This window comes from Phoxinus phoxinus, assembly GCF_949152265.1.
Source record: "Phoxinus phoxinus genome assembly, chromosome: 9".
NCBI classification, from domain to species: domain Eukaryota; kingdom Metazoa; phylum Chordata; class Actinopteri; order Cypriniformes; family Leuciscidae; genus Phoxinus; species Phoxinus phoxinus.
Window position 1 is genome coordinate 34628535 of NC_136884.1, and position 11025 is coordinate 34639559.

Here is an 11025-nt window from a genome sequence, read left to right on the forward strand (position 1 = left end):
CGTCGAGTTTGGGGTTACATCAGAAGAAGAATGCGGTTTGAAGACAAGAAAGATTTGAAGGTAAGAAATAATTCTGAATTATAATAGTTAGTATTGTTGCATACACTTCACATTGCAGTCGAACTGTTCCTCGATGCTTCAGTGAATGTTCTCAGTCGTGCTGTGTGTTTGAAATTATGGATACCCCACCCGAGCCCACATCAGAGCCGCATTGAACATTTTACATTTAAAACTGCTTATTATGTAGGTAGGTAGCCAATGTGCCTGATGCTTTCACTTGATGCAAACGTTCGTTTTTGTGATTAAAATACATGTAAAATATTACCATAACATCTGTCTTCCTGTGTGCGGAAATTTGTTTATGTAGCCGTGACAACGAAACACGTCATATCGATGTAAACATTTGAAGTAACTTAACATATGATAATAAATATATTTTTCTCTAGTGTAGTGTTACTGAAGTTTTCCTTTTTAACGATGCCTGCTATAGCCTACTATTGTTATTATTTTATGCAGCCCTGCATGTATGCCTACAAGGCACAACAAACCTGGTGTTCATTTTATATATATATATGTGTGTGTGTGTGTGTGTGTGTATTTTATAAATTTTAAAAAGCAATTTTAACCAGAACAAATCTAAAATGTATTCCCAAAATCGTGCAGCCCTAGTTTCTCTTGATATCAGCATGTTCACAGGTTTTTTTTATTTTTATTTTAGGTATAGTCCTGCTGACTTCAACATGAGCATGAGGAGGTAAAGTGAAAAATCAAACACCTGGGAAATGACAGGTATGTAGTATGTTTCAGGAATGGCACAAATGTGTGTGACTGGTTAAGTCTCTGTCTTTAGTTCAGTGTGTTAAATAATGTGCTTTTTTGCCATTTGTTGTGTATCTTTGGATTGTTGTGTTGTAAATAAATCCAAACAATCAAAAAGCCATTCTTTTTTAAATCTCCTCATTCTTTGTTCACAGTTCCTCATAGGCCCTGAGAGCTCCTAATAGGGCCATTATGGGAGGGTCTTTGTCTCTCTCAGGTGTGACACACTCAATATTCATGGGTGGTTAATGCCTACTCGCATAAAGCTTTCTTACACAAGACATGTCTTACAAATTTTAAATCAATATATTGTCTGATCTGAATGAGTAGTCAAGGTGATTGTCACATAGTTTTGGAGCAAATATTCTAGGCTACGTGATACAATTTTCAAAAGTCTTGTGTAGAAATAATAAGTTTGGGTTTCATAACCTTATTTCAGTGACTTTTTTTTGTCATTTTCACAAACCACGCATAAATGATATCTCAAAACTACAAACTTTTACATACATGCTGCTGACATATTATTGTAGCAGAGTTTGTGCTGAATGCAGTGTAATAAGACTTTAGCCATGAAAATATCACAAGTAACAGAAATAAGCACAAATGTCAACGCATGTCAGAACACCTCCAGGACCCAGAAAACACCTCAGACCCCAGAGGGTTAATTTCTTTATTTTACAAAAGCACAACGTTTTGTTTTGATTGTAAGTGGACACATACAAAAGTAGACATCTCACAGATTCTTTTTTCATATTTATTAAGTCTGTATGACCATATATGACGGAGTATTTTAAGTTTATTTAGCTGCTATGTAAAAAAAATCGCGCAAATCACGCCGGCGTGATTGCCGACCCCAGAGGGTTAAGAAGAGGATCTATGACCTCTGGAAGCATCTTTTTCAGTAGCTTAGTGGGTATAGGGTCTAACATACCATACATGTTGTTGATTTTGATGATTTAACGGGTTTAGACAATTCGTCCTCTCCTAAAGCAATGAATGAATGAAATTTTTCCTCAGGGAGACTACAATGCTCTGCCTGATGTGATACTGTAGTAGATGGTTGTATGGTTATAATTTTCTCTCTATTAGTATCAATCTTGCAAGTAAAGAATTTTATAAAGCTTCAACTTCTGAAGTTTCCAAACAGCATAGCAGTAATTACTTTATTTCTTGTTAATATAGCCACTGTATCAAATAAATACCTAGGGTTGTGTTTGTTTTCTTCTAAGAGAGACAAAAATAAGAAGATCTAGCAGTTTATCAGGCCTTTCTGTACGCAATCATGCTCTTTTCTCGAAATTCAAAAAACTTTTTGCTTTCTTCCAGCTACGCTCAATTTTTCTGGCTGCTCTTTTGAGGTGGCACCTATCCTGTTTGTGCGACGAAGAAGTGAAAAAAAATATTCGGTGAAGGGTGGCAGATTTTGACTTCCACAGTAAGAATGCTTTTTTTTACAATAGATTTATTAGTGATATGACTATCAGAGTCATTCCTATGTTCCTCTGTTTCCCAGATTCATATGGCACATAATTAAAAATGGTCCTATAACATGTTCATAGGTTAGGAGTTAGAGCCATGGGAACATACTGTAGATATGATGGAGCTGGAGGTCATTGACATGTGAGAATGCCGATAGATTATAGAAGCTTTAAGAAACATGGCCTTGTTCAGTGTTAAGGAAACACTAAAGCATAATAAAGGCCCCACTGAAGTTATTACCTTCGTGTTGCAATGAAGAATCAATGCATGTGAAAACAGCTATGAGAACAATAGTGCTAAGGGCCTTAGTAAACCAGAAAATTAGATGACCTTTTTTTTATTTCAACAGAGTAATCTCTGTCATCTGAAAGGCACAACTTTTAAAAAAAAAAGAGAGGGAGAGAGAGAGAGAGAAAAGTAAGGTTTGTGGGTCAGAGGAAACTGATTTACTCGCACAGCGGCTACTAGCCGGCCTCCGTTACACTTCCTCCCCACTAACATTCTCTGCCAAATGTAAATCTAACATTTCACCCATTTTAAAATTTTCTTGTCCTGTTTAGAGCTTAGATTCTCTCTGCCCGAGCCCGATATTTCCCGCCGGGCCCGTGATCTAGAGACGTGCGGCGCGGGACTTGATTTGATGGCCGAGTGCGAGCGCGGGCGGTAATGCACTCACGCTGTGTGTGCGGGCTGCGGGAGAATAAAACGATTAAATAGAAATATCTATGAATAAAATATATAAAAACTAATACATTTTATTCATCTGTTGCAGAAAAGCAACAAGAAGAACTAAAACAAAATAGAAATGATTTACAGGCCAGAGTTTCTATTTGTAACATGTTTGCAGTGTTGAGCGATGTAGCCAATCACAGACATTTGTGTTGATTTCTTGAACACAATGGCCAATCAGAAGCATTTAAGACAGAATCCTCTGACTTTTTGTTCGGTGCTGAATTATGAATTATGAAAGATTCATTATGCAGTCAGCTTCATTGATAATAACAGATGTATGAGATCGCGATGAACTGATTATTAAGGGAGCGCACTTTGCACGCATTCAGTCATGACAAACCATGCACGCAGCCTGCTTGCTTTTATGTTAAATTAACAGTGGTTTGTGAATGTTAATGCTTTAACCCTCTGGGGACCAAGGTGTTTTTGGGGTCCTTGGGATGTTTTGAAATGCCCTGACATTTGTGCTTTTTTCAGTTATTTATAAACATGTTAATAGCAAAGGTGTAAATTCACTCTATACATCACAAACAGGGCTACCATAATATGTGAGCAACATGTATGTACATGTTTGTATTTTTAAGAGAATCATTTTTATTTTTTTCAATAACCACGAATAAACATTAAAGTTGCTGAAATAGACCACAAAACGCATACTAAATAACTAATGCTCCATTTTAACTAATGGATGTTGTCGCTTCGAGTTCTGGCTTCAAAATGATGTGAAAAAAATCCTGGCTAATCGTTCACATAAAACAATACATTGATTTAAACTTTGTAAGACCATTTTTTTGTCAGAAGAGGTTTATGCAGGAGTGGTAATGGCCCATCAATATTAATGAGATTCAGACCCGGAGTGTGACAGACACTCCCCCAATGGCTAAAGGCCCATCAGCCTAAACAAAGAGATTCAAAGGTTTTGTTTTTCAATCTGTTTTATTGTAATTCCTCTATGTGGAGGAACTAAATGTTCAACTGAAGACACAAGTGAACATTACATGCCTGGCATTTCCAAGGTGTGTCCTGCCTTTTACCAAGCTGTCCTTTCACAAAGCACACAGATCTTGCGACCAACTGTGCAAAAAGGAATATTTCGCAAAACTGCAATGGAAACAGTTTTTGCGCATTTAGTCACCTGACTTAGAAGACGCGGTGTGTTTGGGATCCGTGTACGCAAATAATAATAATAATTATCATCATTATTAAAACATTTATTAGGCTACATATTTAGAGACGCTTTTATCCAAAAAAGGAATAAAGCAATTTGTCAAATGTCATTCATAATACGGGTTAGACAATAATAATACAGGGCTAAGATTATCACAAATAAACACAAGATTTTGACGCATATCCAAGGGTTTGTGTGGACTGTGGAGCGCGCACTGCATGGCACGGAGCCGCGGACGCGAACCCTTGCATTTTCCTATCAACAGTGGAAACAACTTAAAATAGCCTACTGTAACGGTGAGTTACTCAACTTTTTTTTTAATGTTCACTTTGGGCGCCAGACAGTTTAAATAAACTGACAAAAAAAAATTATTCTCCGATTACAGAAAAACATAACTAGAGTTGCGGTTTCATTAAGTCCATTTATATGATTTTTCCCAACAACAAAAAAATATCTAAATCAATCAGTGTCCAGCAGCAAGCTCTCAGAAATCAAATAAATAAATCAGTTTGTTACAACTGGAATACCAGTGCGGTTGCGCACAGACTGAGATAGTTCAAAATTAGAACAAAGAAAACTACAACAAAAATAATCCCCAAACAGTTCAAAATATAAGTAAAATTATAATAAAAACAAAATTAAATCAAATAATATTTTAGTAGCAGATAGAGGGGATAATAATCGTTCCTGATGAAGAGTTTGAGGTTTTGCAAGAAGAGGGAAAAGTAGCTATTTAAGAGTCAGAAAGTTGAGAGCGCAGGGAAGACTTAATTCTCCGTTAACCTTTCGATGATCAATACGTCGGAAACTTGTCACAGAAGGGATTAACACTAACAGGGTAAAACTTGAGAATTCTGCAGTTTCTCAAGTTTTCTCTTTTCGCATTGGTGTTCACCCGCGGCATCCAGGTTCCAGTTCGATCAGCCACTCAATCATTGCATGCGCGTCCGTACGCCAATATTCCATTATTAATTAAATATTTGTTCCTTTTGACTAGCGGTTCGCTACACTACTCTTATCATTTCTGGTCATACAGAAAATAATAATACATTATTCACAACTACTTTTATTTGTGTAAACTCACAATAACAAGAAAGCGTTGTGCTTTTGTAAAATAAAATAAAACAATCAGGCGCGCTATCATGATCTCCGTGAACTGGAGCGCGAGAACTGAAACAAAATATAGCCTATGTAGCTAAAGCTTGAAATGTCCAGTTTAAAACGAACAAATTTGAATCGAAAGCTAATACATTCTGATTATGTAATGCGTATGAAAGGAGCATTTCTCTCTAAAAGTGCATCTGCTTAACAGCGGAGATGGAGATGTTTTTAGCCGACTTAGAAAACAATAGTTTATTAATAATATTAATGGCTCTTCTCATTCAGCACTGCGGGAAAAATATAAATTCCAGCTTTTAATTTGGCCTTAGATAACCAGTAAAATCGACATGTTTTCCATATTAATTTGTGAAAATATCTGTAATAATAGTGGGTAAATGTGCTTACTCTTTCTGATTTCTGAATGTGTTGCTAAGTGCACTCCGAGTTGCAGGCATAGGTAGTGATGAAGCTCAATTCCTTTTAAAAAAGTTGAAGAATATTATTGTATCGTGCCACCTTCCCAACGCGCAGGTGACTGAATGATGAAACTTAAAGCATTTGCTTGGGGGCGTTTACCTGTTTTGCATAGATGGCTTAACACATTATCTTGTGAATAGCGAGCTCCGTCAGTAGGCGTGAAAGAATTAAAGTCAATGAGTTTGTAATGAGCTCGACTGGAATCGCTCTCTTTTCATACAGATTACAGAAGCTGAGAGTATTTGTTTTTTATATTAATTACTTCATTTGAAAGATGCGATCTCAAGCTTTATGCCCGTGGGTATGTTTGACTGAATTTTTGTGGAGTTACAGATCATTTTCGAACGCGTTTCAAATTGGAGTTCATTGACAGAGAGAGTGCAGAACTCGCATCATGTTCATTTTTCTTTATTTGGCAAAAAGCAAAACACTTTATTTTTCTTTTGAGTATACAGGAAAAAAAAAAGAAACTGAACAGGATTGATTGATGTATAACACGAAAATGAAAGATCAAAATTAACAGAGCATTTTGAGTTCATTTTGCATTGCTAAAAAAAAACACGAGCAAAACGCGCCGGCGCGTTTTTGGTCCCCAGAGGGTTAAAGCAATGGTTAGCGAAAGGTACGTCAAAGCCAAGGAGAAGACAATGGAGGACCTACAAAAGGCCGAATTTGTTAGCCTTACGGCTGACATGTGGTCCTCCATTAATATGGACAGATATTTTGGTGTGACTTGCCATTACATAACACCAGAGGCAAAAATGGCAACTATTGTACTGGGTGTAAGGAGGTTTTACCAAACCGACACAGCCCAACTTAGGGGCCGCTAACATGACACCGTTCTGACAGAAAAACCCTTAACGTGCTCCGGCCTGCTCATTCACACAAAACAGTGCCTGATGTCTCGAGAACGCATTCCTTGAAATAGGTTTGAAGGTCCAAACGATTATCCATTATCTCTGAGCAAACCTCAAAAACGCAAACCCGCAAAAACGCAGACAGCGCACACATGCACATCATGTGTCCATATGTAGTGTTTTGAGTTTTGTGATCATTCCAGCAAACTTTGTCCCCTCTCCCAGAAATAAATTTAATCTATTTCTATTTTATTTTTATGTTTCTGTGCACATGTTGCAGTTCATATCTTATATAGGATATGGTAAAAATGTTCGTTTTTGTTTTAAAATACTGTATTGAGTTTTATGTATTGAGTGACATCATTTTCCCTTGCTGAGTTGTCCAATCGCGTCTCGCTCAAAGCTTAGAACAGCTTTGGATTTGAGCGAGACAGGTATGTTGTAAATGAGCTCTGAAGTAAAGTGTTTAAATATAATAGATTAAGTCAATATTTTGTGGATGACATGTTTTAATGCTGAATTGAGTCACTTAGTGTGTTTAAATATCGTTATTTTTGTGTAATTGTGTATTTGTAGTCATGTGTGTACTTGAAATAGTTGATAGCAGATGCAGTTACAGTGTTAATGGGGACAGGGGTTCACTTTTCTATCTTTTCACACTCCTCACAGAGACCACAGAACTGAGAGTGTTGATTAATTCCTGTCCTGTCTTTAATAAACTGCAGGTATGTTATATTGCAACAAAAATATTACCACTATACGATCTTGTCATTGTGATGTTAGATTGAAACAGACTTTTATGTATTTTCAAGGTATAAAATAATATATACATTGCATTTTATTACATGCATTTATTATTACATTTATTATATCTATTTATCTAATTGAATGTGTGTCTAAGATGTGTTGTATGTAATTTGTGATGTATGTTGCGAAAGGAAATGAACGAAAAGAGACATTGTAAAAAAAAATTGTATTAGTAAATGTTGTTGAGAACAGCTTTGGATTTGAGCGAGACAGAGACCACAGAACTGAGAGTGTTGAATAATTCCTGTCCTGTCTTTAAAGGAACACTCTGACTTTTTGGGACTTTAGCCTATTCACCTTATCCCCCAGAGTTAGATAAGTCCATACATACCTTTTTCATCTCCGTGCGTGCTATAAGTCTGTTTGACGCACCCACCGCTAGCCTAGCTTAGCACAAAGACTGGATGTAAATGGTTGCAGCTAGCATACTAATCCAAATAAGTGACAAAATAACGCAAACATTTTCCTATTTACATGTTGTGATTTGTATAGTCACAGAGTGTACAAAAAACAAAGTCACATGAGACACAGACATATTTTAACCGTATAAATACTGGGAACTATATTCTCTGAAGGCGAAGCACTGCTGCTTGGGCGGAGTGATAACCGCAGCACCTGAGGACGCGCCGTTGTTTCTTTGGACAGGTAGGTGAAATCCGCTACACATAGGTATGCGCGTTTGAATATATGTGACCGGTCACGGAAAGTAGGGACACAAGTCGGTTCTGGAGCATTTTGAGTTATTCACAGAGTCTGAAAGTGTAGTCTCCAAGCTTTCCAACGATGTGTAACACATGGTAATCTGATAATATTTGGAGAAGTTGTGGCCATTTGAAGGTAGGCACTCAAAAAAATTCAAAGTGGAGAAATCTGCCTCTAAAGATTGAGCAGTTCTCACCTCTCTCTGCTGCTGGGAGTGACAATAGGGCTCATTTACATCTCATTTAATAATAATAATAATTCATTACATTTATATAGCGCTTTTCTGGACACTCAAAGCGCTTTACATAGAAGGGGGGAATCTCCTCAACCACCACCAATGTGCAGCTCCACCTGGATGATGCGACGGCAGCCATATTGCGCCAGAACGCCCACCACACACCAGCTTACTGGTGGAGAGGAGACAGTGATGAAGCCAATTAGTATATATAGGAGGATGATTAGGAGGCCATGATGGACAGAGGCCACTGGGCAAATTTGGCCAGGATGCCGGGGTTACACCCCCTACTCTTTCGATTTTTAATGACCACAGAGAGTCAGGACCTCGGTTTAACGTCTCATCCGAAGGACGGTACTCTTTGTCAGTGTAGTGTCCCCGTCACTACACTGGGGCGTTAGGACCCACACAGACCACAGGGTGAGCACCCCCTGCTGGCCACACTAACACCTGGTTTTTCTCAGGAGGTCTCCCATCCAAGTACTAACCAGGCTCAGCCCCGCTTAGCTTCAGTGGGAAACCAGTCTTGGGCTACAGGGTGATATGGCTGCTGACAAATGCTTCATTTAGAATCATCTAGATAAATAATTTAGATAAGCCATACCCCCTGTAAAGCTGTAAAGCACATGTTGTTTTATTAACATTAAATGGATAGTTCTCCCCAAATGTTTAGTTAATTGTCATCATTTACTCTCTCAAGTTGTTTTAAACCTGAATATGTTTCTTTCTTCTGTTGAAGTTATTTGGAAGAATGTGGGTAACCAAACAGTTGATGTTCCCCAGTGACTTCTATATTTATTTCCTATGGAAGTCAATGGGGACCAGCAACTGTCTGGTTACCCACATTCTTCCAAATATCTTCTTTTGTGTTCAGCACAAGAAATAAATAAATAAATACAGGTTTGGAACAACATTAGAGTGAATTAGAGTGAGTAAATAATGACAAAATGTTTATTTTTGGGTGAACAATCCCTTTAAGGACAAGCGGCTGCATGTTTACTATTAGGGCTACTGTCTCTTTAAGACCTGAAAGCAACGCGTCTAATATGTACGCATAATATGACACGCAGATTTATCTCAATTTAGACATAACCAACTTTCTTTATGTAAACCTTGAGTGTATTTGACAGTATTAGCTCAAAAAGACTCGAAAGATAACTTAGTCCAGTATACAGGCGCTGTTAGACAGGCTTTTAGTGCATGCGCGCGTCGGCTGTTTGCGCGCAGAAAAGCGCATTAGAACAGCGCTTCAGCAGCGAATTACATGTTTAACCGGCAAGACTTTAAAGCACATGCAAATAATGAACTTTTGAGAACTGCAGTGTCCTGTTCCTCTGCGTAAACATTTAATGTGAGTATTTGTCGCGTTGTACACTGGGCTGTTGAGACGCAGACTGCTACAAAAGCACTCAGACTGCTTGCAGCAAGGATCACAGCGCAACTTTGAACTATATCGATGCGATATGGTCTAATTCCATATCCCATTTAAAAAATATATCAATATATTTTTTATATCGATATTATATCGCCCAGTCCTACCACGCTGTTCCCTTGGAGGGCGGGGGCAATAACAAAAGAAACAAAAGCCGGCTTATCCAGTATGGAAATACACACAGACAATGACACGCCCCTACTGCGAGCTAGAATCTCACAAAACAAGCCGATTTCAACCTAAAAATGTACGATTTTAAATATACCAATATTGATATCTAAAACATGGAGAGGCTTCTTCGTGATCTCAACTAACAGATTCTGCAAAAAAGCGAAAATCACCAGTTTTGAAAAAAACGCTTCTTTCTCATTTTGCTCAAAAGTTGTGCTGCCGACTTGTGTCCTTACTTTCCGTGACGGGTTACATATATGTAGTCCTTCTTGACAAATCAACCCTTAACAAACTACTTGTCTGGCCTTAAAAATGTATAATACGGAAATTTGTCGCGTAGCCACGCAAATTGGAATTATCCAGACAACGTTTTATCTGTACAGAGGTAAAGGGCAGGGATTAAGATGATTTAACGAGTTGAGAAAATTCTTCCTCTCCTGTAGCAATGAATTAATCTAATTTTTTGGCAGGGAGATTACAATGCACTGCCTGATCCAATACTGTAGTAGATGGTTGCATAGTTATAATTTTCTCCCTGATATCATCAATCTATCTTATAAGTGAAGAAGTTCATACAGTCTTTATTTTTGAAGCTTTATTTTTCGTTAATTAAGCCACTGTTTCAAATAAATACCTAGGTTTTGTTTATTTTCTTCTAATAGGGTTGAAAAATAAGCAGATCTAGCAGCTTTTAAGGCCTCTGTATGCAATCGAGCTCTCTTTCCATGAAATGTGAAATACCTCTAGTTTTGTTTTCTTCCAGTTGCGCTCCATTTTTGTAAATCCCGTAGATAAATCCTGAGGCAATAACGAATTCAGAGAAGGGTGTAAAACAAGTTGAATTAGGTACTGCTCCTCTAAGGTGGAATGCACTCTCTCAGTGGTGACTGAGCAGACGGAATACGGAGCACAAGCTGTGAATATGGCATATATGCATATAAAGCCGGTTTAATATCTCTGTTGCTCTTAAGCTTGTTTTAATTCTATTCAGTAACTCAGTTGATAGTGAAGTATTTTGCAAACTGCCCATGTGTGCGTGGGTTAG